General features: G+C 44.7%; 1 long non-coding RNA gene across 1 annotated transcript in view; it reads right to left on the bottom strand.

Annotated features, from left to right (window-relative positions):
* Positions 1-11833: 11833 nt before the first annotated feature.
* LOC310745633 overlaps positions 11834-22528 on the bottom strand; it is a 233552-nt gene continuing 222857 nt past the window's right edge. The window contains exon 3 of the long non-coding RNA XR_014540255.1: positions 11834-11901. This is a non-coding gene — a long non-coding RNA (uncharacterized lncRNA). The remainder of the gene's footprint in view (positions 11902-22528) is intronic.

Genomic DNA, 22528 nt, shown 5'->3' with positions numbered 1-22528 from the left:
CAGCAGACCTTTTCTTATGCTACGTGTTTCTGTTCGCTACGTGTTTCTGTTCAAACAATTCAAACTCTTATCTGGAAGAAAAGATATACAATTTCATTTCTCCCTCAGTACTAGAATCGTAAGGATGCCGTCATGCTGTAGTTCATGTGGTCACCAGTAGGTGGCCAGGCAAACTGCTGCAGGACGACATAAAAGCAGGCACATGGCCCAGAGAGGCAAGTGAGCAAGCAGGCAGCTCAGGTAAGTGGTGCAGGTGGTGGATAGCCCAGGCAAGCTGCAGAGGAACAGCCAGAACAGGCCAGGGCAAATCCCAAATAGCCATCCTACTCTGCTGCCGCTTGCCTCCTCACACCGATACCACTATTTTGGCCTCAATAGCATTACAGCACAAATCAGGAACACAAATCACCCCAGCGAATGGAAAATAAAAAGGATATATTGAGAGGTCCATAGTCCCTTGAGCAGTTTAATGCTGGAGAGAACAAATGGAAGAAAGCCTATTACATAACCAAATACTGCATGCATCTGGAAAAGGGGGACTTGGCTTAATCAATTATTCTGACATGAGGATCAGAGACACAGCGGGGGGAGAATACGCAGTGACAATTGAGCTGGCCAGTTACCAATACTCCAGGTAGATAGCTAACACATTTGCTCCAGCATTCGCATTACCAACAGCAGCAGATTGATACTGTAGAGCAGAAGGCTCAGACCTCCAGAATATGTCACTGCCATATTAGCTCTTGTGGTCCCCCCTGGCCCAAGAACTGCCCCAAGGCTTCATGCATTGCGCTAAGATTTTAATCTACTGTACTCATTTAGTTGATGTAGGGGCTATAGTTACAACTTTTTGTGCTTTGTGTCATGACAATCTTGCAGCCACAGAGATGAGAAGAGTCGTTTCGTGGTCTGGAGGGGATCACTTCCTGGTTCGGGCGACAACGCGGGTGGCACTGTGCTCTAAACCACTGAGCCTCTTGTGCTTGCCAGTCGGAAGGTCGGCGGTTTGAATCCCAGCAATGGAGTGAGCTCCTGTTGCTCTGTCCCAGCTCCTGCCAACCTAGCAGTTCGAAAGCACACCAGCGCAAGCAGATAAATAGGTACCACTGCGGCGGGAAGGTAAACGGCTTTTCCGTGCGCTCTGGTTTCCATCACGGTGTCCTGTTGCGCCAGAAGCGGTTTAGCCCTGCTGGCCACATGACCTGGAAAGCTGTTTGTGGACAAACGCTGGCTCCCTCAGCCTGAAAGCGAGATGAGCACTGCAACCCCATTGTTGTTGTTGTTTAGCCATTTAGTAGTGTCCGACTCTTCGTGACCCCATGGACCAGAGCACGCCAGGCACTCCTGTCTTCCACTGCCTCCCGCAGTTTGGTCAAGCTCATGCTGGTAGCTTCGAGAACACTGTCCAACCATCTTGTCCTCTGCCATCCCCTTCTCCTGTGCCCTCCATCTTTCCCAATATCAGGGTCTTTTCCAGGGAGTCTTCGCTTCTCATGAGGTGGCCAAAGTATTGGAGCCTCAGCTTCAGGATCTGTCCTTCCAGTGAGCACTCAGGGCTGATTTCCTTAAGAATGGATGTGTTTGATCTTCTTGCAGTCCATGGGACTCTCAAGAGTTTCCCCCAGCACTATAATTCAAAACCGCAACCCCATAGTCGCCTTTAACTGGACTTAACCATCCAGGGGTCCTTTACCTTTTTAACTTTTACTTCCTGGTTCGCATGGAGAAGCCATATTCAACGGAGCCCAGTGACAGAAGCAAGTAGCTGTACTGAGGCAGCGCCGGAGGTTGAAATTTTACACCTCTTAACAGTTTTGCACCTGGGGCAACCATCCCTGTGCCCCCCCCCATGCTGTGCCACTGCTGTGGCTTAGCTCAGGGGTAGAGCATTTGCCTTGCATACTCCAGAGTGCAGATTCAGTTCCTAGCATCTCCCGGAAGGGCTTGGAGATACTCCTCTCTGGGATCTTGGGGAGCCACTGCCAGTCAGTAAGGTACACCACCCCTTCTTTTACTGGGCCATTTCACCCACATTTGTTAGTACTCAAAGCTGAATGAGCAATCGTCACCTTTTACAGAGAGACACTAAGTGGCTCAATACCAACTACAGTGGTACCTCGGGTTACATACGCTTCAGGTTACATTCGCTTCAGGTTACAGACTCCGCTAACCCAAAAATACTGCTTCGGGTTAATAACTTTGCTTCAGGATGAGAACAGAAATTGTGCTCCGGCGGCACGGCGGCAGCAGGAGGCCCCATTAGCTAAAGTGGTGCTTCAGGTTAAGAACAGTTTCAGGTTAAGAACAGACCTCTGGAATGAATTAAGTACTTAACCTGAGGTACCACTGTAGATGGTTTTGTCATGCTTTGAGGCGACAACAAGAACAGAACAACAAAGAACCTAAAAGCTTCCATCCACAAAAATCTATCTGAATAAAGCTCGGAAGAATGCATGCAGTCCTCATTGTACTATGATCTACCGAGTCATTTTGGTGGCATAGTGCGAAAAGTTTTAGGCTTGGTTCGGGGAAACCTGGGCTCAAGTCCATGCTGACCGATGAAACTCATCCCCACAAAAGACCTACCTCGAAGGGTTGTGAGAATTTAGAAATGGGCAAAGCCCATCAGTGGTATACTGTACCCATTGGGGGAATGACAGGGTATAAATGGCTACAACTTCTGGCAGCAATTTTTCCACAGCGCCTTTGGCTGCTATCCAACAGAGTTATGCATGCTTTACTGGTAGAGAGAGTAAATAATGGCTTTGATCATTCTAATTCTACAGCGGGACAATTTACGGTGTAATCCTATACACGCCGACTCAGAACTAAGTCCCACTCAGATAAGTGTGTAAGACTGCAGCTTAACTAGTTCTTCTGCTGCCCTGATTAAACCCATTGTGTTTTCTCTCTCTTATTTATTTTCAAGAAACAGGGAAATGCTGTGATCCAAGGTGATTGTCATTTATTTCGAAGTACAGGGTTTGCTAACTAAGAAGAGAGGGGAAAGCAGACAGAGGGCAGCCTTAAGCAACTGAGACTCTGAAGCCAACAAACATCTACTAAGCCTCTTTTTCTTCCCCTTTTTTGTTATATATGAGCACAGCTACCCCATAAATCCTAAATCTAGCCCAATACCAGTTATATTCCTCTCCTCCATACCAACTCAGAAGTACAGTGGTACCTCTGGTTACGTACTTAATTCGTTCTGGAGGTCCGTTCTTAACCTGAAACTGTTCTTAACCTGAAGCACCACTTTAGCAAATGGGGCCTCCTGCTGCTGCTGCGCCGCTGGAGCATGATTTCTGTTCTCATCCTGAAGCAAAGTTCTTAACCTGAGGTACTATTTCTGGGTTAGTGGAGTCTGTAACCTGAAGTGTATGTAATCTGAGGTACCACTGTATATCCCAGGGCTTTTCAATGGGGCCTGCTCCCTTCCATGTGCTTGGGATTCTTATCTAAGTAGCAGTAGAGTAGTACCATTGATTACAATAGATCTTCCTCCCATCTAAGGCCAGAGTCTTGAGCACAGACTACAAAACAGACTGGACCTCAAAAATGCAGAAAGGAAAAGACAACCGTATCATGATTCATAACAGTTAGAAGGGACCCCGAGGATCATTTAGTCCAGGAGTCAGCAAACTTTTTCTGCAGGGGGCCAGTCCACCGTCCCTCAGACCTTGTGGGGGGGCCAGACTATATTTTTTTTAAAAAATGAACCAATTCCTATGCCCCACAAATAACCCAGAGATGTATTTTAAATAAAATCACACATTCTACTCATGTAAAAACATGCTGATTCCTGGGCTGTCAGATTTAGAAGGCGATTGGGCCAGATCCAGCCCCTGGGCCTTAGTTTGCCTACCCATGATTTAGTCCAACCTGAATATTCAGCTGCCCCAATACAGGGATTGAACCTGAAAACTTGGCATCATCAGCATCATGCCCTAAGCAACTGAGCTGAACCAAGGAGAAATTTACTCTATTGTGCTGCCCACTTTCCCCTCTGGCCCTGCCCACCACTGCATTGTGGCCCTCAGAAGACTGGCCAGATGGGAAAGTGGCCCTTGGCTTCCCCACCCCTGTTCTAAGGGCTGCTTGGGCCACATGAAAGGAAACTAAACTGTCATTCAAACACTCAGCTTAGTAGGGCGTGGTGTTTGAAGGTTATGCTGTGCTTCCACAGCTGGAAGCAACAACACATCTGAATTATCAGTTGATGGGAACCACAGTGTGCTTGAATCCTGCTTGTGAGTTTCCCGCGGGCATCTGGTTGGCCACTGTGATGCTGGACTAGATGAGCCATTGGCCTGATCCAGCAGGCTCTTTCTAACAAGGCCGCTGGCCTTTCACGGTGGGCGGTGTTGTGACTGGGCATCTGGGCCCTCGCGGTGATCTGGCTCGGGGGTGCCAACCCCGAGCCACGCCATGTCCGCCTGGCCAATCTGCAGATGGGCAGGAGTCAAGATATAGCCTGGCTTCACCCAGCGCCTAAGCCAAACCACTCACATCTGCAATCAATAAAGCTGTGGCCTGTTTTAGCCCATTAACCTAAATACTCGCATCCCTGTGTTATTAATCAATACTGTGGGGGCACGGGAACTTGGTATTGTTAGAATTCCTGCTCCATGATTGCAGTCATGGGGTTTTTGTCTATCACATGACGATATATGTTTTGACTCCACAGAGTGGGAAGTGACGGAGACAGGATGTTTGTGTAATTGTGTACCATGAAGTGGGACTATTGTCCGTTGTTCTTTTCCTCTCTGCTGTCTGATGCTAGAGAGAGAGGGAGCCATGTTGCAGTGCTCCGTGTGTGTTTATATGTAAATAAAGTAGATTAGCCAAAATGCTGAGTTGCTGAGGTCTGCCACGTGAACTGCGCAAACTCTGCAGATCCCTAAGTGTGCCGGTGTCGGTTGGCATCGGTCGCTGTGATGTTTGGGCAGAAGAAAGCTTTTGAAGCTCCCGAATGAAAGACCAGGAGGGAGAGAACATGCCAGTCGGGCCTGTGTCTTTGCCAGGGTCCTACTTGAGAGTAGGATGAGCTCTTGACAGGCATGCAACAGAAAGCGTTTTCTGATCACTGCTTACTACCTTAGATCTAAGACCCAATATAACTGTTAGCTCTCTCTTTCTCCTCTTGGCAGCAGTCAGGAGTCATCCCAACCTGCTGGGACAATGAGACATTGGACTGTCTCTCTCTCTTCCTATCAGAGCCAACACCAGGGCTCAGCATTGTGAAGTTGGGGGGAGAGAAGCATCTATTTTCCTCCTGCAAATTCTTCGAATAGCACAGCTAAAAACCTGCAACAAGGAACTGAATGCAATGGGGCATGCTTAGGTAGCACGGCACAGATACCTTTGCATGGACAGGTGGCATCCCCCCAACCCCAGGCGACCCCCTGAGCGGAATAATGACTCAAGACAACATGCTATGGGATTAAAATTGGCCACAACTTTATTAAGTTTCAGATGTAGGGAGATCTTGGCTCAGGGATTGGGCTTTTATCCTTCCCAGTCCCCAGCCGGGGATCTGGGAGACTTCAGGATTATCCAGAATGTGTGGGGATTGGGCTGGCTCTGGAGAACATATGTTCAAGCAGAGAGCCTGCCCCCCGTTTCACCGCCATTGGAGGGGAGAGCAATGACAACCTAATGGTGTATGACCAATGCCTCCATTCGAGACCCCTTTAATGGGGAACCCTGGTATCACCGCTGCAAGGGGGCGTGGGTCACCACTTCACACACCCCGCATTTAGGAAGGATTCCGCCCAAGGCCTGAAACCGCCAAAGTTGTGACGTTTTGCTACGGGAAAGGCAAAGCCTGCCAGTGCAGGAACATTCCTTTCTGGCCCTTCAACAGTGACCCTGACGTAGCAGCGCCTGCGTACCTGTGGAGAAGAGGTTAACTTGCAAAAGAAGACTTAACTGGGGGAGGGGAAGGTGGGAGAAGCTCTGGAGCCAACTGCTGCTTGCTGGTAAGATTCACCTTCTGTTGTGTGGGCAGGCTGGTCCCTCCCCTTACCTGGCCAATCCCCTGACAATGCCTCCTCAGACGGGATTGGGCGATTGGCTGAGGTAGGGATCCAGCCTGGGGAGGATGAAACCAGCCCAAACTACCAGAAAGTCGCACTGGGATTGGGGGGCTGTGTGCGGCCACGCAAAAGGCACCCCCATTTGATGTGGGAGTAGTCATTTCCTCTACACAAAAGGTGGGGTCCTGAGATCCCACCAGGCCTGGGTACTCAGTGCCATGAAAACAGACCCCAGGCCACCCACAGCATACGAAAACAGCCCTCTCCGTCCTGTTGCGCCATATAAAAAAACCATATATACTGCATCTCACCATGGTGTGGGGTCATGCAAGGCATTTGTTGAGGGGGGTATCAGTTATGTGTGCTCACCCTGCCTCCAGCTTCAGCCTATATACACAACAATCAGCCTTTCACCCTTCATCTTATTGCTTGATCTGTTCTCCAAATTGAAAATTGTTAGGTGACAGTACTGGAGCAAAGTGCGGCTTAGTAATGTACTTGGAGGAGAGTGGTGGAAATAACTATTTGCCCTTGAAGAAACACTTTAGGAACGGGTTTTATACAGACCTAGGCAGCCAACAGCAAACAGAGGATAAATGATGGCTGGTGGAAAGGAGTTGGGAAGGAAGGGGCTGCTTGAGTAAAGTCACAGAAAATTAAATATGACTTATGAAAATGTTTGCTTTGAGTGAGATGAATGGGGAGATTCAACGGAACAATAATTTAGTGAATAGCTTGCCTGCTTCACAGGCATAGATGAAACGTATCTGTTTTCTCCAGTTCACTTGGTATGATAAATTCACATTGGCCATGAGAGATGGTGTTAATTCCACTTGAGACTTTTCTCACCCAAATACGTAATTTGTTAGTTGTTTTATCTTGCCCAAGGTAACCCAAAGCAACGTACAACCATACACACACACACACAAAGAGAAAGGTTCTGGGGGATGGAACTGAAGACTGAAATGGTATTATCCACCAGTGGAGTCATGGAGTCTGTCAAAATTGGACTTTCAACCTGGATTCGGGAAGCCTGGGCTCCTGTCCATGGATCTGGTCAGCCTGAAAGGGATACTGACTGGGCCCTTGATGCCTTTTGCAGAGGCAGTTTTAGAGCAGCTCAACCAGTTCCCAGCACTGGCCATCAAGAGGAGAGGGCGCCCAGTAATCACTTGACAGGGTCCTAGAGCCCCCCACCCCAAAGCCAAATATGTGAGCCAGTCAAGCAACACACGTGATGGAATGAGAAAGTCTTGAGGTGGCTTTGAAGTGCCAGATATTGGGTGACCACATCATCAAATAAGAGGAAATGTGCATTGCCAAAGGGCAAATGAGGATCAGGAATTGCATTGCATTTGCACATACTTCTTTATACAGTGGTACCTCGGGTGCTTCTGCCAACCTAGCAGTTCGAAAGCACGTCAAAGTGCAAGTAGATAAATAGTTACCGCTCTGGCGGGAAGGTAAACAGCGTTTCCGTGCGCTGCTCTGGTTTGCCACAAGTGGCTTAGTCATGTTGGCCACATGACCCGGAAGCTGTACGCTGGCTCCCTCGGCCAATAAAGCGAGATGAGCTCCGCAACCCCAGAGTCGGCCATGACTGGACCTAATGGTCAGGGGTCCCTTTACCTTTACCTTGGGTTACAGATGCTTCAGGTTACAGGCACTTCAGGTTACAGACTCCGCTAACCCAGAAATAGTACCTTGGGTTACGAACTTTGCTTCAGGATGAGAATAGAAATCACGCGGCGGTGGTGGCAGCAGCAGCGGGGGGCCCCATTAGCTAAAGTGGTACCTCAGGTTAAGAACAGTTTCAGGTTAAGAACGGACCTCCAGAACATATTAAGTTCTTAACCTGAGGTAGCACTGTATGCACAGAAGCAAATCTAGAAAGAATCACCATTGTTTGAATATAGCTATGCAGTATGTCTCAGCCGAGTAGGGACAACTTTGACCAGGTGACCTGTCTGCCTCCTCAGTCTGCAGCACAGGCATTTAACAACCCTGGCTTCTCCCATCTTACGGTGCTTTTATCTTTGGTCCAGGTAGGCCTTCAAATACCAGACTTCTTCAAAGAGAGAACTGCCCTCTGCAAAAATATTTTCTTTGAGGTTGTTCTTAGAGAAGCTGAACAGATGTACATGAAAGTACTCCAAGATTATTATCTAGAGTATTGAAAGGAAATAAATCCCGCATCCCTAGATATAAACCAACCACTAGAGGAAGCTATGAGTACATGAACCAGGCAGATGCAATTTAGCTTGCTTCTTCATTCTGCTGTGAGTTTTTTTGCTTTAGGGATTATGAATGTCCTATTGACGTCACCGAGCTCATTAGGGCTTAATCGCAGGCAAGTGGGTATAGCAGTGTATTTTCAGCTGACTTTCATGCATGACGTCATATATAAAAGACATGGAGTCGTACGAAAATGTCTAACTTCTTGTGAGAATTACAATAGTTGCTATTATAGTTTCAGTAGTGCCATGCAACACAAAATTTCTATTTTGCATTACATTTTGCATTGGAACTTTTCTTAAAAAAAAAAAAGATTTTGAAATTGTTGCACGTGTGTTTATTTAATTGTTTATTTTATTTAGACCGTTTCTACACACACACACACACACACACACACACACGGTGTAAAGAAAACTAAAGCAACATTTTAGGCATTAGTAATTATAGAAAATATCTATATATCTATTATTCTATCTATCTATATTATATAGATCTAGAAAAGGTCTATAGCAAGACCTTTTACTAACAAGATGTGGGAAAGAACTGAAAATATGTGGGAAAGCTGATATTTTGAGAACCGCAATTAAGCCCAGGTGCATTTAGCGTTCCCTCCTGTATTATGAACATATTGGCAAAGAGCAGAATCTTGAAGAAGAAGTGGCTCAATCCCCCTTTTAAAAACCCTTCACATTTCAGATGTGATTGCAGAAAGCCTGGAGAAAGCTATCATCATTACCTTGATTATGTGCCCTACACACACTCAAGAATGTCACTGATTTCCACCCCCATTCCCCTCCTCCCCACTTTTCTGATTTGGTAATAGGGCTGCATTATAACCTATAATTTACTTCCATCCCAGATAGATTTACTCCCCACCCCCCACCCGGATCAGTTTGCCCAACATTTTGATCTCTCTGATCCAAGGTGCGTAAAGGACGCCGTGTCGAAATTTTTGTCTTTGCGAAAAGGAAATGGCAGAGGCTTTAAGTCAACAGAAACAGAGGACTGCTCTGAAAGTAGATGAGTTCCGATGCAACATTGAAATATTAAAATTGGAAAAATCTGACAATAGAGTTGACAGTGCTCTTCAGAGAAGAGATAGCCACTGTGTTGTTGTTGTTTTTTTATTGATATAGCTGTATCTGTTTGCATATACTGCCATTGGGGAGCATGGCACTTTGCAAGGGGGATCTGCAACAAAATGTTGCAGTGCAGAATGCTTCTTTTCAGTTTTCCAGCCAGCCATTCCTACTCTCCTCCGCAATATTCCGTGTCTGGTTCTCCATCTGCCCCACTTCTAATAGTCAGTCCTTGGACACTGAGCACACTGCTGGGGTCCCCCCCCCTCAAGCATTTGACCAAAAGAAGTGGTGGACTCTCCTTCCTTGTAGGTTTTCAAGCAGAGGTTGGATGGTTCTCTGTCATGTAAGATCTAGTTGAGATTCCTGCATTGCAAGGGGTTGGACTAGATGACCCTTGGATCCCTTCGAACTCTACAATTCTATGATTCTGTGATTCCTTAAACCTGCCAATACCTCTCTCCTACATAACGCTGGTGGCGCTGTGGGTTAAACCACAGAGCCTAGGACTTGCTGATCAGAAGGTCAGCAGTTAGAATCCCTGCGACGGGGTGAGCTCCCGTTGCTCGGTCCCTGCTCCTGCCAACCTAGCAGTTCGAAAGCACATCAAAGTGCAAGTAGATAAATAGGTACCGCTCCGGCGGGAAGGTAAACGGCGTTTCCGTGCGCTGCTCTGGTTCGCCAGAAGCAACTTAGTCATGCTGGCCACATGACCCGGAAGCTGTACGCCAGCTCCCTCAGCCAGTAAAGCGAGATGAGCGCCGCAACCCCAGAGTCGTCCGCTACTGGACCTAATGGTCAGGGGTCCCTTTACCTTTACCTTTACCTTTACATAAGGGTGGCACCAAACCACAGTTAAAGCACAAGGCTTCCCTATAAGAATCGGGGAAACAATAGTTGACCCTTCCCTCTAGGGCAGGCATGGCCAAACTTGACCCTCCAGCTGTTTTGGGACTACAACTCCCATTATCCCTAGCTAACAGGACCAGTGGTCAGGGATGATGGGAACTGTAGTCCCAAAACAGCTGGAGAGCCAAGTTTGGCCATGCCTCCTCTAGACACAGCAACTGTAACATATCTTCCACAAATTCTACCACACAAAGTTGCCTTGCTCATGATTCACACACAGGAGGAGGCGGAAAAAACAATGTCCATTATATTAAAGGTGATCACACGACCATCAGGAAAATCTGAAACAGTAATGTTATGTTTGCAAATCGCCGTACCTGGCAGAGATCACACAAATTCAGCAAAATGCAACCCACAACAGACTGTGTTTGCAGTAAGCGTAATGTAATGAAATCATGAGCAGGTACAGAATAGCGAACATGACAGCTGGGACCACCTTAGAGCTGATATTGATAAGCCACTCAGAGTCTTTTTGCCTAAAGGGTGGGGCATACATCTTGCAAATAACTACCTAAAATATGCTCCTTAATCAGAGGTGTGTGTGTGTTTTTTTTAAAAAAAGGTAGGAAGCAATGTTGCTGGCCAGCATTTTCTACTGCTATTAGATCTTTTCCAAAGTCATAAAAAAATTAATAAAAACCACCCAGATATATACGTGTTTATTTTTCTGGCTTGGCAACTTGCTTGAGGTTACAGGTCGAACTCTGTAAAATAAATGAAGTGCCGAAACATTTGATCAAAGTAAAGCAGGGACAACCGTTGGCGATTTAGTAGTCACGACAGGGATACAACATGAAATTTGCACCACCAGTAGTGTAAGGAACCAAAGTGGTCTATCATCAAAGAAATGATCTCCTGAACATTTTTTGATTGGAGAAAATGAATGAAAAGCAACAGTCTCCAGGTGTACCAATCTGGATATGAAATGGAATAATTAGCTACTGCAGCCTGCAGGAAACTGATGCTTTGCGATACATTATGTCCTCCTTTTCTGTAGAGAATTTAGCTGTAAAAGCTCTGTTCTTCTGGGGTGTTGATTTCAGTCATAGGCAATCATTTCCCTTTTATCGTGGCTGATGTTCCCCCTGCCTCCCCCACCCCCACCGAGGAAAGACTGGCGGGGGATCAAAATACTTTCCTGATTTGTGCTTAAAAGCGTGTGCTAGCTAACTCCCACACATCTTGCCAGCATGGTTAGGCTATTTGTTTTCTACGACCACCATGCTATTAAGTGATCCTAAAAATAGGCAGGTTTTTTTGAAAGGTCAAATGGCTGAAAACCAAAGTACAGAGGCAGCTTTCAACAGGTGTGACTTCCACTTATCTGAAAGGTGGTGGCAGCGATTGGGGAACAGTTCAGTTCAGTTTGCGTTTAAAGGTGAACCTACGTCAATTTGCACTTTCAGAAACAAGATGCAAACCAAAACATAGCCATCGTTTGAAATTTGCAATTCTCTGAATTTTGCAATGCCGAGAAAAGTGAAAAATGTACACCTTACGATATAGCGAGCACAGAAATGCATATGTTTATGGAAATAGTGTACAAAATGCAGTATGTTAGGGGAAGTGCAATACAATGGTACCTCAGGTTAAGAACTTAATTCATTCTGGAGGTCCGTTCTTAACCTGAAACTGTTTAGCTAATTGGGCTTCCTGCTGCCGCCGCCGCGTGATTTCTGTTCTCATCCTGAAGCAAAGTTCTTAACCCGAGGTACTATTTCTGGGTTAGCGGAGTCTGTAACCTGAGGTGCCACTGTATTATGTACAAAATGTGTATACTGGGGAAAATTAGCACTAATACGCAGAATTGTCATGAGGCAGAAGCTGCAGCAGGTGATGGGAGAAGGGAGACCAAGATGCAGAGAGGAATCAGGATGGTGAAGAGTCATGAATGTCTCCCCCTCCTGTGACCAGCTCCCCTTCCCGTTTATCTCCCAGAACCAGAAGAGGTGTGAAAAGGGCAGAGGAGAGGTTGCCTTCATGCAGGAGCAGTATCTAATTGCTTGGGAAAAGTCCTGGAGAAGAGGGAACAGTGGGAGCTTCCCATCCTGGCAACTGATCCATAGGGATGAGCTGCTGTGCTCCTTAGAGAAATTGGAGTTCTTGTTGGAAATACACTAAAAAGGATATACCAAGAGCTCAGGCCACAAGTTTCAATATAAGGAATAATTCCTACTCGAGAGTTGAAAAGAAAAACGTATATATTCTGCTAAGAATAACAGTTTGAAGCTGATAGTAAATTTAAACACAACGTGTAAGTACGATAGTTTTAAGGTGAACGCTCAGAGAAACGCAAGAAAACTTGGGAGCATTCCATTATCTAAGACGCATGTCGAAAAAGAAACATAAAAGAATTAAATGATACAGACTTCCAACAGATTTATAGTCCTCAAAAAACCGAGCTGAAGAAGGCGTTTACTCCGAAACAGGGCCCTGTCCTGGTCACCACTACTGAGTCGTACATCTGATTCACACTCCGGATACTCCTTTTCGGCCCTATTTGATTCTTTATTCCTTATTCTGATTCTATATAATATGGACTTCTTTTGATTGCCATTGAGACTTGTATAAAATAATTGTTGTGTACTGGTATTTCATGTACCTCTATATTATATCACTATATATTTGAAACTACATTATTCCTGTATTTAAACGTTTTATCTTAAAACTATCGTACTTACACGTTGTGTTTAAATTTACTATCAGCTTCAAACTGTTATTCTTAGCAGAATATATACGCTGTGCTCCTTAGGCCTGACACTCCGCCAAGTCTGTGCAGATTGTGTTCTTGCTAATAAAGAGTTTGCTCCAACTTGAAGGCTGTGATTTACTGCTGGCTCACTCCTGACAATTAACGAGAAAAGGCCCTTTTTGCATGGGACCCCTTTCTCACTGCTGCCAAGGATGTGGTCAAATAAGCATGTAGACACCTGGTGGAATCCCACTTGCTCCCCTGCCCTTGAATGTGAGAGAGAGGTGGACTGAATGGAGAATATTTATAATGGGATGTTTGTTTATATGGCAGCGAGAATGCTTCTATCCCAGAGATGGAAAGAAAGAGAAGTGTTGACCAGAGAAGAGTGGCAGACCATGCAAAAATGAATTGATAAATGGATGAAAATATAGAGTTACAACATGTTAAGATATAGAGTTAAGACAAATGAAAGAGGGTAAGGATTTGCTGACTTGATTATTTAAATGGGAATACAAAAAGGGGAGGTGTGAGGAGGCCAAGGAAATAAGATAACGAGTCAGGGTTACAAAAATGGATTTGTTTTTATTTTCCTTTTCTTATTTTATGTATTTTTCTATGTTTCTTTTATTGTATTTCTTTTTATATGATCTTTTAAATTCATGTTTTTGTAAAACTCCAATAAATATCTTTTAAAAAAGAGAGAGAGAGAAGAGTGGCAGACCAAGCTGATGAGAATACGCAGAAATGGCAAGACTGACAGGAAAGATCAGAAATCAGGAAGACCAAGTTTTTTTAAAAAAAGATTGGAATAACTTCTTAATATACTTAAAAGACCACTGTAGACAGTTAAAATAATTGGCAGGGATACAATGACACTTGTAATGTGAAATGAACTTTGGTCACTATGATTATATAATAGATGCTTTCCGGTAAAAGATGAAGGAAAAAAGAAAAAGACAAAATCTTTAGAAAAAGAATCCATGGAGGGAGTGGGGAGGAGGTTCGAAAGAACCTTTTTATTTCTGTGTTTTGGAATGGTCATAGCTATTGTGTATAAATTTATGTAAAACCAATATTTTTTTTGAAAATATATTATGAGACATTTATTTGTAACAAATATTTATCATGGGATTCTTCACAATGTCATTGTGGAGAGACATCAGATTTCGGCAGTGATTTCTGCATCGCCTGGAGAAAATAGCCTGAGCCGCTTAATTTTCCACAGCATTTTTCTTTATAAAATCAGAAACGGGTTACTCGTGGCCTTGGCTGTGCTACCTGGCTCTGATGACAGTAGGGAGTTCAGCAACAGCTTGAGGACCACAGGTTCCCTGCCCTCAGTAAAAGTGTTAAATCAGGGGCTATTCCAATAATCCCCTTCACAAAGATAAATCCAGATAACTGGCAGTCCTCTGCAACGTTTGGTCCATTCTCATAAAGTATTGATATCTGAAGCACTTCTTGCCTCGTTACAATCAGAGGCAGAAAAGTTCACGGTCTATGTATGGGTGCATTCATATGTATGAACTTCTGCCTGTTCTTTGTATCTCTCAGTTCTTCATCACATGAAAAAGAATATGCAGAGATGCGCCGTGGATCAGCTTACAAGGAAGAGAAAGGCAGAGTGGGTGATTATTTTTTCTGAATCTTATTACAATGCCCTTTGAATAGCTCAGAGAACATCCAGCTGGGCTCCCCTGAAGAATGATATGCTAAAAAAGGGGGCTTGTTTGAAATTCAGGTGTCCGGAAGAGAATTTTTGCGTGCATGTCAGTATTTTGATTAAGATGCTGCCGCGAATTGCAGAGAGTCCTGGCAAATGCAATTACTTAGACACTGACTAGGCCCCATCCTATCTGGGCCCATCCATCAAGGGACAGGCTCTCTCCATCGGCGCAGAGGCCGGGTATGGCAGAAACTAGGAAAAAAATTATGCCGTCTTACAATTCCAGCTGCGTCACAATGCGAAATATTTGTGCTGGTGCTAATTTATTCGACAGCCATATTTTCGCCAACTTGTTCATTCCCCTGCCCAGTAATCTATACCTTCCTTTTTTTGGTCTATCATCTAGCCACCATGTTGCCATCAGTTGCCTTCATTCTCTCAGTGATCAGTGATGGTGTTAGTCAGGCCATGAAGGGAGGACAGCAAGGGTCGGGACCCTTTCCCAGCTCAGGAACTGTATTCCCTTTGTGGTCAATCTGAGGGCCATGTGTATACCTTCCAACATTCCTCAGATGAAAATGGGGACATTCTATTCTACGTCAGCCACGGTGGGTGAGGGGGGAGCTTTTTTGGATGTTCATATTTTCATTAAAGGGACACGGGTGGCACTGTGGGTTAAACCACAGAGCCTAGGACTTGCCAATCAAAAGGTCAGCAGTTCGAATCCTTGTGACGGGGTGAGCTCCCATTGCTCGGTCCCTGCTCCTGCCAACCTAGCAGTTCGAAAGCACGTCAAAGTACAAGTAGATAAATAGGTACCACTCCAGCAGGAAGGAAAACGGCGTTTCGGTGAATTCCCAGCAATATTCAAGTGAAATCTCAAACAGGGTGAATGTTCACGCTCGCTGCTAATGTTGATATCCACGCCGTCCCAAGTCTCACTTGAAAACCTGGCACTGCTGACAAAACATATCACACGTCTCAAGGCTGATCAGATTGGCTGAAAATAGAGGGGATGGTTTTGGCGTGGCGAAGGAGAAGTGGAGGAGGAAAGAGAGATGATCTTGACAGAATTTCTTTGGGGATCTTCCTGGTGGCTTAATTGGGTGCTGGAGAAAGATTCACTGAAGTAGTTCTGTGCTTATTGCCCGCCCTGCCCTGCCTGACACTGCAATTGCTGTGTGAATGTCACCAAATTGCTGTCTTGCGAATCTCACAACCATTTGTTATAGAGCCCTGAAACCAGGGAGAGCTGACAGACACACTTTGGGTTCTCCACACGTTAAGAGTGATGAGTCCAAGCAAGGGAAAAAAGTCCTGGGCTAGCAGCTGAAAACAAGGCAGGAGTGATCAACTCATAATGCTTTTTCTTACTGTAACTGCAGTAGGTGGGGGCTAGATCAAAAAGACATATAGAACACAATGCATTTCATCAGCACATTTTTATATAAAAAAATAAGGTCTGTTCATAGTAAAAAGGTAAAGGGACCCCTGACCATTAGGTCCAGTCGTGACCGACTCTGGGATTGCGGCGCTCATCTCGCTTTATTGGCCGAGGGAGCTGGCATACAGCTTCTGGGTCACGTGGGCAGCATGACTAAGCTGCTTCTGGCGAACCAGAGCAGCACACGGAAACGCCGTTTACCTTCCCGCCGGAGCGGTACCTATTTATCTACTTGCACTTTGACGCGCTTTCGAACTGCTAGGTTGGCAGGAGCAGGGACTGAGCAACGAGAGCTCACCCCGTCACGGGGATTCAAACCGCCGACCTTCTTATCGGCAAGTCCTAGGTTCTGTGGTTTAACCTACAGCGCCACCCATGTTCATAGTACAACAGTGCATTTTTGCTGCCTCGTGGACCAGCATCTCCACCGGCTACATGAATCGCATTGGACGGCACTCTGTTGATTGTTTATAGCTGGGTTTTGTCCTCTTTCACCCACGAGGCTCATTTAACTCCACCTGAAGTCAGAATCTCCCTTCCCAGACCACCCAGAGCGTAACGCCAAGTCTATGTTGGTGTAAATGCTAGAATAAACCTGCCCCTAAGGGTTTAAAATCAAAGCTGTGAGTCATTTGTGTGGAAAAAACAGAAGCAGACAGGTGTGAATCCCAACTGCAAGGGGATGGGGGGGGGTGTCGTACAATGCGCCTGGGGGGGGGGCTGGGAGGACAGTGGTACCCATTTTTCAGGAGCTGAGCAGAAAGCAGCTCGCAGACACAACTTAAAGCCCTTGTGACAGGTAGAATGGTGAACGCAGAAGAGCCAAGCAAGACGGGGAAATAACAAAACATTTTAGCTGCTCAGGCAACCCAAGAAACAAAAAGAGGGGGGGGTTGAGAATGAGACCAACTTTCACAGTTTCGAGACAAGGACAACTGTGGCTTCAAGGAGGAATGGGAACTTTTTACAAACTATCTAAAAAGACAACAAAATGAACTGGACTCCTTGGCAGGTTTTGAATAAACATACACAAATTTATTAGTTGATAACATGATGGATAGATATGTAAGGATATGTACAATTGTATAATATGCAGAGAAAATATGTGAGGAGAAATCAGGGAGAGGAGCTGAGGGAAGTCCGGGGGGGGGGGGGAATAATGTATGTGATTATATGGTTTGATAATTTGTTATGTGGAAATTGAGCAATAAAAATATTTTTTTAAAAAAGAGAATGAGACCAACTTTTAGGTCCCGTATCAAAGCAGGGACCGAACAATAGGAGCTCACCCCATTACGGGGATTCAAACTGCTGACCTTCTGATCGGCAAGTCCTAGGCTCTGTGGTTTAACCCGCAGCGCCACCCGCATCCGCACAAAGGAATAGCTAGTGTCAAAATTGTACTTAAAATTTGCAGGGGCCGTGTTGTAAATAAGAGGCAGGCCTGCAGAGGGGTGAGGGAAGCAAGCATGCAGCCAGAAATTTATTTGCGCCATCAAAACATCCTCCCCCCCCCCACTCCCAACTAGTGATTCAATTAATTCCATTTACATGGCACTTGTCAAAGAAGTAGTCCTGAAGCAATGGACAAGGACAACGGCATACAAGAGACAATAAAAGTCCATTTTATACTTAAGATTTCCATCTCGGCCCAGTATACCTGAAGGAGGGTCTCCACCCCCATCGTTCTGCCCGGACGCTGAGGTCCAGCACTGTGGGCCTTCTGGCAGTACCCTCATCGCGAGAAACAAAGCTACAGGGAACCAGGCAGAGGGCCTTCTTGGTAGTGGCACCCGCCCTGTGGAACGCCCTCCCCTCAGATGTCAAAGAGATAAACAACTACCTGACATTTAGAAGACATCTGAAGGCAGCCCTGTTCAGGGAAGTTTTTAATGTGTGACATTTTAGTGTATTTTTAATCTTTGTTGGGAGCCACCCAGAGTGGCTGGGGAAACCCAGCCAGATGGGCAGGGTACAAATAAATTATTATCATCATCATCATCATCCGCAAAAACTCACAGCATACAATGACAAGGATGAACACCAAAAACTGTAGCGATCGAAGGCAGGCGACCATTTCCTTATCTAAGTGATCTCCCCCTGCTTCCACAAGTGACAAGAAGAAAATAAAAGCTAAAGAGTGTCCCCCAAAGAACTGCTGGGTTTTCATTCAGCTCCACCGTTCAGCCTCACCAATAGAAAATGCCATTGCTGAGATGATGGTTAGATTTCTTTTTGAACTGCCACTGTCTTCTGATGAAGGCAGGGTGGCTCAGCCAGTCAGCCAAGCAGGGATGCTGAGCCTCGCAGCTCAACCCTGTCTTCCTGTTATTTACACTTCTTGAAAGCCTCCTGCAACGTCACCCCTGGGCAGTGGCGTAGCGTGGGTTGTCAGCACCCGGGGCAAGACAAGTAATTTGCGCCCCCTAACCCGTGGATTGCGCCCCCTAACCCCCAGATGTTGCGCCCGGTGCGGCCGGCCCCCCCTGCACCCCCACGCTATGCCACTGCCCCTGGGTGCTCATCAGAATGCTGTAAATCCAAAATTTATTTATTGTAAAGATAAAGAGAGATGGATTTGTCAGGAGCTCATCCTACACTCGAGTAGGACCCTGGCAGAGACACACGCCTGACTGGCATGTTCCCTCCCTCCTGGTCGATTGTTCAGGAGCTTCAAAAGCTTTCTTCAGCCCAAACATCACAGCGACCGATGCCAACAGACATCGGCACACTTAGGGATCCGCAGGGTTGCATGACAGACCTCAGCAACTCAGCATTTTGGCTAATCTACTTTATTTACATATAAACACACACAGAGCACTGCAACATGGCTCCCTCTCTCTATAGCATCAGACAGCAAAGAGAAAAAACAAAGGACAACAGTCCCACTTCACGGAACACAGTAACACAAACATCCTGTCTCCATTACTCCCCACTCTGTGGAGTCAAAACATACACTGTCATGTGATAGACAAAAATCCCATGACTGCAATCAAGGAGCAGGAATTCTAACAGGATTAAGTGCTTTTTAGTAATCCACACTTTTTTTTGACACAACACAGGTGAAACTGAGGGCATATTAACGTCTTTACATCAAACTAATTTCCTCTGCAGGGCAAATGCAGTGGTTTAGGAATTAAAGGGAAGGAAAACAATTCTTTGGGCTAGTTGAAGCAGATTCCCTCAGCTGCCTAACCAAGTAAACAGCCTGATAGTAAGGGGCCCAAAGCTGCCTCTCCATGTACGAAATGCCCTCCAACAGCAGGGCCACCAGCAACCGCGTTATCCCAATAAAGAAGCTCCAAGAATATCAGTTTTCCCTGTTTGCAATTTTTTGATAAGTCTGACAGGCTGTGGTTCTTCAGAAGTGAAATGTTTCGCAATGAGTTGCTCCACGTTTTGGGTCAAAATGGCAAGATGCGGTTTCTAAACATGTGCATAGATTGCCTGTAATTTTACATTAATACTGGATATGAATTTGGCGCTACAAGCAGATCTCCCTCAACCCAGTCAGCCACAAATCCAAAGAAATCCCGACACAAAAACAAAGCAGGGGTGACAGCAAAAGTGCTTGCTATTGTACAGTGAGGGCCGGCTCTGTCATTAGGTAGAGTGAGGCAGTCACCTCAGGTGTCATTCAGACACGGATTTATTATTTACAGTTTTACGGGTGAATCAGAAGACAATTGGTATCAGAAAAGATTACGAGCAACAGTTACGGCAGCAAGAAACACGTTTTATTTTTATGTTTAAAACTATTCATCCAGGGGGACTTAACTTTGAATTAGACCTCAATTGTTTTATTTGATTATCTGTATCTTTGCTGTTACTTTGTACTGTGTCTCCCTGTTATTAGTATCACCTGGGGTTGCCTACATATATTTTTCAAAAAATGTTGTTAGTAACAGTGACTACATAATCGCATGAGCACTGTTCCAGAGTATTTTTCATTATATCTATTCGAAAAAAGATTGGGTATGTAACTTTTTATGTTACAGTTTATAATTTCTACGCTATTTGAAGTTGTTATGCATGTGCTGGTCGTTTGACTATTTTATTTTCAGTTAATGAAGAAATTACATATCTTTCTACTTACAAGTGTTGAACCAATTGGCTGATGAAGAATTCAACGAAACAGTAGTTATCCAGAAACACTGTTCAGCAGAGTTCAGAGTTGGACATCAGAACTGGACATTTGCTGAATATACAAAGCTTCATAGCTTGCTCTCCGCCGGGTAAAGTCTGGCACCATGATTCATTTAAGGGCTTTCAGAGACTTCAGTTTTGATGTTTTGAATTATTCCATAAAGTTGTTCACATTGTTATTGTTTCTGGCCATCGTGTTGCTTTTGATATTGCTGACTCATATTTTGCAAAACAGGGGCTGGTTTGTTTACTCATTAGGTAGAGTGAGGCAGTCGCTTCAGGTGGTGGCTGCTGGCAAAAGGTTGTAGTAGCCTCACATATTGTTCTTGGGAGCCGGACCATTCTCCTCTGTTGGAGGTGAGAGTTGGATGTGCCATAGCCCTGTCACACACCCCCATTAAGCGATCCTGCTATCCTGGAGGATAATCTGCTATTGCCAGCATCAAAATAAGATTCAGCTGTGGAGGTGGCATCTTGCCTTTTGCCTCAGGCATCAAAATGCCTCAGATTGGCCCTGCATATTATTCTCATTGCTAGCAAGTCATCTAAACCCACTGAAAACCATCATCTTTGGGAGAGGCTATGGAAAACTGATCTGAAATTTACGGCATGTTCTTCATTGAAAGAAAACTATATGAAAATGATGTATTGGTGGTACTTAACTCCAGTAAAACTAGCAAAAATGTATAGAACAAGTACCAATATATGCTGGAAATGCAAAGAAAAAGAGGATACCTTTTATCATATGTGGTAGAATTGTAATGTAATTTTAAAAATTCTGGAAAATTATATATAATGAAATGAAAAAAATGTTTAAATTAACCTTTCTTTAAAAAACTAGAAGCTTTTTTACTAGGAATTATAGGTAATAAGTTCCCAAAAGATCAGAAGAAACTGTTTATGTATGCTACAATGGCCGCTCAGATGCTGCTAGCCCAGAGATAGACAACCCCGACCAAAGAAGAATGGCAAATCAAGCTGATGGACTATGCCAAAATGGCAAAATTAACTGGGAAGTTCAGGATGACAAGAAACTTAAAGAAAGGGGAAATGTTTATAATGTATATACAAAATCATTGCAAACAGGTCAAAACATCAGCGGGATTTTAAATACACTTGTAAGGTAATAGAAACTACAGATAATTTAGGAAGGTGAAAATTTTGGATAAGTGTTGATATGCAGATGAAAACAGAATTAAGAGGACCCATGGATGGGATGTGGGGGGGGGAGTCCGTAAATTCAGAGTAATCTTGATACGTGAGAGTGTATGACATTTTGATGCAGCTTTATTCCTTCATTTTGTTTTTGAAAATCAAATAAAAAAGTTATATATATAAAAAGAAAACCACCATCTTTGGAAGTCAAGCCTAGTCCAATTCCTTTCACAAGAACCTCAAATAATGGGTGAAATCAGTATGCTTCATCAGGCATTTTTGCAACTACACAGCAGATACATAGATTGCCCCTACTGACCTGAGGGCTTGTGTGCACGACCTTTCTAAATTTATTAATAATATACCTCAGCACATTTCCCACTTTACGGCTTGTGGACATTTTCACTGCTGCATAAGCTTGCTGAAATGTCAAGTGCACAAACCTTGAGCTGCATTTTATGTATAGTTCACTGTTTTGCAGTTAATTAATTCCTAAAAGCTAGCAGGAATCATGATTAATGAAAGCCAGGAGGACAGGGAAGGTTTGAATCATGGTTACGAGGCTAGGTTTTAACTGGTTTTCCTTTCATATACAGAGATATTGCTCCAGCTAAATCAAACTGAAAGTAAATCCCTTTTCAGGTAGTTTTACTGCACACGTAACAGACTGAGAGGAAGTACTGTGATGGCAGCCTCCAAATCTTTGATATACTTTTATTTGTTGAGGTCTTAAAAAGCCACATCCACAGAAGTGCATGTACGTTTGTTTGGGAACCCTGCACTCCCAGTCGCAGAGTCATTATAGGGCTGTAGAATATGTTCCTTTTTTCCTCAATCACTCTGACTCCACGTTTTCACTGTAGAAAGCCTAGGTTGTTTCAGATTTTACTCATTTCCATTTATTTTGTTCTGAGGCATCAATCTGGCGGCGTTTCCCCCTCGATAAACACCTTTTAAGATGTTTTGTGCTGCTGTGTTTGGCAGCCGCCATTTTGATTTTTTCCTCAGAATGGCTAGACACAGTGTTGTTCCTGGGCATTTGGGAAGACAATGGCAGTTCTCAATGGTGGCAGCCATTTTGTTCCCCTAAAATGTCCTGGAACGATCCAGCTTCTAAGCATTCTGTGGAATACAAAATGGTGGCTGCTAGGACCAACAACA

This window comes from Podarcis filfolensis (genome assembly GCF_964270895.1).
Source record: "Podarcis filfolensis genome assembly, chromosome: 12".
Lineage (NCBI taxonomy): Eukaryota > Metazoa > Chordata > Lepidosauria > Squamata > Lacertidae > Podarcis > Podarcis filfolensis.
This window is presented reverse-complemented; position numbering and strand designations above follow the sequence as displayed.